A 7067-nucleotide genomic window follows, 5' to 3' on the forward strand; every position below is an offset into this window, starting at 1 on the left:
TACAACGATACAAATACACCGTGCGTCATACGTACATACGTTGGTCTCTTTGTTTTTTTTTTTCTCTCCCAATCCAATCGAACGATATGCTAATTTGCGTACGAGCGAGTGGAAGAAAAAACAAAAGAAAAAAAAAATGGAAAAAACTTGAAATTACGTTACACGCGTCGTATTCTATTTATACTTTATTCGATATCATTGCCGGCGAGAAGTTTCCCCGTCGCGAAAATTCGCCGTACAGCGAAGGTGAGGGAGTAAGGGAAAAATGGGGGGGAATGAAAAAGTATTGTTATTAATGCCCCCCCCCCACCCCCACCCACCCCGAAAATTTGAGGGGCGCGGAGGAGGGAGAAGTCAGCGGTTACGGTCGCGCCGCTCCTCGTTGCGAACGAGTGCGGCCGTTGGTTGGTAAAATTTTCTAAGAGCGTAAGCGTGTCACGGCGAGGACCCGTGACCTCTAACCCCGAGTCGATTCCACCCCCCACCCCCCGACCGCGCGTACCCCTCGTCCACCTCACGGTCCAACAAACCCCGCATCCGCGGTATAACGTGAGATGTAAGGTTTAAAATAATTCTTTATTACGGTATGGATGTGCCGTGCCGCGGTAGAGGGGTAAAAAAAAACGACCTTTATCACAGGTCGTGTCAGCGCACTGTGTGAATTCTTTTATATAACAATGATAATAATGGGGGGTGTTTGCACTTTTCATCGCACGTTGAACGTGATTCGCCAAAAAATTCTTTTCATCGTATCACGGGCACGTGACCGCCGCCGACACTCCAGATATTTTTATTTCCTCCGATATGTCACGGCGAACGGAATTTCAAACGGAGAAATAACGATCGGCTAATTATGTAGCGAGCGAAAATTCGGAGACCGATGCATTTCTTCCGTTCCGCGACGGAGGGGTTGGAATCGAAAAAAAAAAAAAAAAAAAAAAAAAAAAAAAACAGAATTTTTGAATCTTCGCGATTTTCGGGGGCGAAAAAAAAATTTTTTGGTTTTTCCTCGCAGTTTCCGATGTCGATAACAACGCAGTGCTCGCGACGCCAGTCGATGCGATATACAGCACTTGTGAACGAAACTGAGGAATTTTTTTATACCTCTCCAAATTCGGCGATTTCGAGGGGATGAAGTGTGCGAGGGATCGGTGTTACGGCTGCTATTAGGGCTAGTTATGGGTCATCTAGCCGGTCACGTGCCCTTGCACTCCGTGTGTAGATATTTCTTCGAAACAAATTACAGCTGGCTACTTAGGTATATATATATAGGGGAGACCGGGGCAAGTTGGAGACGTTAAGCTTCAAGTGCGGTTTTTTAATTGATTGTAAGCGAATTCCAAAATCTTTTGGTATTTTTCAAAAGTATGAGATGTTAGCTATTAAAAAAAAAATTGACATTGAATTCGGTCATTCACAAACTACGTAATTTCCATTTTTCCGAAATTCTGCAAATTCGTCAACTTGCCCCGACCACGGGGCAAGATGGCGAACCTATCGGGGCAAGTTGACGAATATTAGATTTTGGTTTAATGGGCCTAAAAAAATACTTTTTTCGTCAAAATATACTTCAGTTTATTCAAATCCATAAAAGATATGAAAATACAAATACGCATAGTTTATGTAGTTTAGCTTAGATATACATATACTGATAATTAACACTGGTCGCAAACGAACTGAGCTGCTCCTTCGACATTAGAACATGCCAACATTGAATCGTGAATAAATTTATTCATTTATTTATTTATCGAATTATTCAATGAGCTGCACAATCGTATGTAGCCTAAATATCAATTAACTAAACAACATGCAAAGATCTCGATAAGGACGATCCGTCAACTTGCCCCCACCATCTTGCCCCATTTGCCACTATTTGCAAAAAAAGAACCCCACAAAAAGTACATTGGTGAAAATTCGGAGGTTCTATGATCTCTAGGATCTATATGCGTATAGAAATAAAGTATTAATTCACAAGTCCGATCTTGCTTATCTGTAGTTGTATACAACTATTTTCTTGAGCTCCAAATGTTACTTCGCACACGTCTGAAACCACAATGCCTCCGTAAAAAAGCCGGATGACCTTGCCACGCTAGCTACATCGCAAATATTATTGCGTAGAAGAGTGTTTAACACTTTTTGATAACTTACCCGGCGCTATCTGTCAAAATATTCTAAAAACAATCAATTCGTCATCTTGCCCCAGCCTCCAACTTGCCCCGGTCTCCCCTATATATAAGATTTCTTTTCCCTTTTGCCCAGGGATAGGTATAAGTACGTACCTATAATGCCTAATGGGCCGCATGTGTTTATGCTATATCACGATTCCAGAAGCAACGATTCGCTGACATTTCTGCGGCGAATCAAACTCTGGCGTTGAATCGAGATATAACTTTTCTGGTCTCACTGATTCAAGGAAAAAAATGTGACACCTGATTACCCCTCCCCGCGACCCGACTAAACGATCGTTTCTAAATTCTCCTGACATCTTCGTCACCGTGAGAAATAATTTCGCGAAAAAAAAATATCTTCAAAAATTCAGGATATTTCGCGTCGCCGAAAAACCGCGACGGCAAAGACGGCCTGAATTTCGATATAGGATTAAAAAAAAAATAACGTTTGGAACCAAGAAGGGTGAAATGTCTCGTGTAAGACAGCGCGGTAACTATGGATTCTAATTAATCCTCGAAACGAGTTACACGGGTCGTTTAACTCGTCCCTGTGTAGAATTAGGAGTCGCAGAGGCAACGGGACAACGATTCGGCGTCGTTCCCTTTCGCATCCTTTACAGGACCTCTTACACAGCTACCGCCCCGCAGCTTCTTCGCCCTCGCGCGTCTCGCTCATGATCACGACTATGGACGTGTAGCGTTCTGCCAACTCAGCGTTTCCCACTTCTGCGGTATAAACTACCCGATATTCCCTACTGTAATGTATACATATATGTATACCAACCGTATCCGTACCACACGTACACATAGATTCACGGAGGATACAAGGTGTCCCGAACACCGAAGAAAAACGAAAATCGAAAGTTCGACGAGGCGTGAGAAAAAAATTCGCACAGGCAAACGTGAAAACTGACGCGGTGTTTTTTTTTTTTTTGCGCGCGCGGAGACGTGACATGCGTTAGCCCGGGATCGAGACGAAACGAGGTGTCCGGCATCGGCGCGGAGTCTCGAATCGCGAGCGAATATTTTCCGGACACCGTTTACGTACCTCGCCATGCGTCGTACACGTACGTATACGTACATACCTCACCCTCGATGCAGGCTGCTGAAGCTCGATTCTCTTGCACCGTAAGCTCGAGGTATACATATACTACGTGTATACGTTCTCCCTCGTTGTTCGCGAATATTAATATAATACACGACCGCGTATACGTATGACCGCGTGTCCGCCAACGTCTATACGAACATCCATTCTGTACGGTTCGCTAAACACCCGCGTGCGCCAACCACCGCTACGTAGGACTCCGAGAGATTCCGAGCGAATTATATACCGATGATAAACCGTCGGTTATAATGGGTAAATATTATTATATCTAGCCGATGTCCGTCGCATTAGTTATCGCTTTGCCTATCGTAGATCCGAGACGTTAAATTCGAAGGTTCATCCATCCCCCCCCCCCCCCCCCGTTGATTGATATGAGAGATTGATTTTTTTTTTTTAAACATTTTTCAAAACGTCGATCGCGAGGCAACGCGCGCCCTATTTTTTTTCCCCAAGCTAACGAACAACGATATTCAGAAATGAATTCGACTTCGCGCAGGTTATAAAATGGGGGATGACTCGCCTCCGGGCGGGTGGGCCACGGTATAACAATGACCGTTTCAAATCGGAGTCATTACCGCAGCTGCCGCGGCAGCGAGCCTTCCCACCTTATCCCGTAGCACCTCGAGAACGAGAGGAGGAAGAAACAAAAAAAAGGTCTACGCTATTATGCACCTCGGACCGTTTACATTGGGACCTAAAAAAGTTAGGTGTATTGGTATAGCGCATTTTCACTCGTATACAAATGACTTAGTGTGATAGCGATAATAAGGCGGATTACTTCTGATCGGGTCCACAAAAGATCCGAAGAAAGAAAGAACGAAAGAAAAACAACGAGTGCGGCGAACTCGCGATTGATAAACCTAGCGTCGAAAAAAAAAAAACAAAAACAAAAAAAGAAAATGAATAAAAAAAAAAACAAAAAAAAAACGAAAAAAGGTGGGACCGGAATAAATACGACGGTCATATTTGGTTTCGACGCGGCGTGTTAATTATTTTGTTGATTGTCGATGGAACCGTCGAATGCGTCGGTATTACGTGGTATACGTAATGATTTTTTTGAGCGGTGTATTTATATATATATATTATCCATGGGACTTGTTGCGCGTATACGTGTGCAAGCGACCGAACTAGCCGCGGGAGCCTAGAGGGCACACCTGTGGGGCACCTCTTTTCCCAAACGCATAGAGAGATTCTCAAACGGAGGTGAGAGACTCTCCAACCTTTTTCGATGATGTAAAGAACTACTCGCGAGCCACGCTGTCTGGATGGTTTGGTCATCCCATCTCCGTCTGTTCCCCGTACACGGCGTAGTTAAGCTTCGTGGTGTATATATGTATATATATATATATATGTGTAAGGCCCCGAGTAGCCGAACCGGGTTCCGAACGATCTCGACCGGGGCCCACCGCGCCCCGTCCCCCCCCCCCCGCCCCCTACGTCCCGCTCGCTCATATCCTTGGATATGAGAATCTTCCCGTATAGAGCTCCGTATAGAAGAGTGCGCGCGGTCGGAGCGAAACAACGCCGCACAAAGGCGGCTTCTATAAATCACTCGGGGCCCCCGCGGGCCCGTGCCTCTGTGGGCCCGACTCCCAACCCCCCCCGCCCTCTCCTACGCTCCGCCGTTTTTCGTTTTTCAATATATGTATGTATTTTGTTGTTTTTTTTTTCCTCGCTCCTCATCGCCCCTCGCCATCTCTCTACCGCCGAAGTTAATACATGTATGTACGTATCGAAGGGGGGGGCCCTTCAACCCTCACTACCGCGAGCTAGGTGGGACCGGGAGTCGGAGGAGAGGGAATCGGGCGATATTTCTAGGAGATGCGACCCGCTTACGACCCGTTGCGGAGTGACGGAGATGACGTCCTATCATTCAACTCGCCCGCAACGAGCCGACTTTTATTCCCCCTCGTTTCGAGGGCCGCCTCGTCGGAATTCCGTCTAAGACGTAAAAAGAGAGAAAACGAGAGGCTTGGGGGTCGGTACACGTGTAAGGGGTGTTTTTCGTACCCTTTCGCTCGATCTCGTTATTCCGATGACTCATTCGCGTTCTTGGTACTTTGCCTCTTTTGTCCGTTGGTTCGCCAGCGGATATTGGGCCTCACTCGGTTTTGCAGTAAATTCGCAATTTCGGATGCGGGATCGGCAGTTGGTTGTTTTTTTTTTTTTTTGATTTTTTTTCGAGCCAAACCCGAAGGAGTAATAAATACATCGTATCCTTCAAAAGCGTATGAAGGATACAACGGCAACGGCAGCGGTAAGATTGGTCAGGAATTTCATCCATCAGGGCCCTACAGCTCTCGCCGCGCGTTGCAAGGTTATATCTCACATTATATATACCCTACGCTGTTACGTAGCCCGAGGGTTTGGCGAGGTCTCGTAGCCCCGGTCCAGAGGGATCCGCGGTGGGGAAGGAGAGGCGAGAAAATGGTGGAGGGAAGAGGGGGGGGGAGGGGGGGGGGAGGGGGACTCGAGGCCCTCGGAGAAGCGGGATCCTCTCAGGTGTTGATGACCAGACACTACGGCGGCGTCGGCGCGTCGAGGATACCTTTCATCTTCTCTCTCCCTCGACTATATTCCCCCCCCCCCCCCCGCGTTTTCACCTCCCTCGGGACCCCGTGCTGCCGAAGGATCCGCCGGTATCCGAGAGGTCCTCTGTGTCTATACGCGAGGATTCCTTTTTCTTCTGTTTTACTCAGCGTCTCTCCATCCTCCTCTCGCCGTAGTTTTTATTTTTTCCAGGTTACTCCAGACTATCTCTTATTATCCTTGTTCTCCTTCTCGGGCTCACTTTATTCGAATCTCGGGCTATCCGAAGCGAGAAGTAGGGCCCCCCTCGCTACGTACGCGTATACATACATATACATATATACATGCGTATGTGCAACGGCCGAGGTGCGCGACTCCCGCGGGACGTCCCTGCTTTTAAGAGGAAGGCGGTGTAAATCATTAGAAATATTAATTAAACTGTAATACGGCCCATTCCTTATACTGCGGCCCTAACACCACGCCCCTTTATAAAAACGACGTTTTATTATTATACGTATATATATATATATATATATTCAAAAACTCTTAACTGCCGCGGCTGTTGCTGCTGCTACTTTTAGTCGCGGGTCAGCTGGTGGTGGTGCAGTTATTAAATACCGATCACGCTATATCTACTCAAACCAAAGGAGGGAAAACGAAAAAATTCATCCTTCACTTCCGAACGATACGGCTGTTCGTTTGTACATATATACTTGAATATAACATCGCGAAGGTACATTGAAAAATAATCCTCATAAAAAAGTAACTCGTTCACGTTATCAAATTGAAATTCCAGACTTTATCCTGCCACTCGTACATATAATCGGCATTGTGTAACGTAATTCCCGAGGAACGGGAGCCGTGCGGATATATCTTAACAAGGCTGCATTTCTTATACGCGAGAGAATCATGAATAAGAAGTAAATTTCGCTCCCCTGTTCGCCGTTTCTTCAGACTTTATTTTATTATTATTATTATTATTATTGTTATTATTATTATTATTATTATTTCGCACCCCCCACGGCGGTCACGATTATAATATCACTCTGCACAGGAATCGTGTTATAAGAGTATGAGGATAAAAAGAAGAAAGGGAAAAAAATGGAAAAGAAAGAGGCGGAGGTGGGGGTGGGGGTGGAAAAAGCGGTGAAAAGAAAATGAAGGGATTATTCATTTATGACGTATTGTGTTTTCCTATTGAACATATATATATATATAAATATATGTACCTGTGTACTGTACATAGGTACGTATACATATACGTA

This window comes from Athalia rosae, chromosome 7 (assembly GCF_917208135.1).
Source record: "Athalia rosae chromosome 7, iyAthRosa1.1, whole genome shotgun sequence".
NCBI classification, from domain to species: domain Eukaryota; kingdom Metazoa; phylum Arthropoda; class Insecta; order Hymenoptera; family Athaliidae; genus Athalia; species Athalia rosae.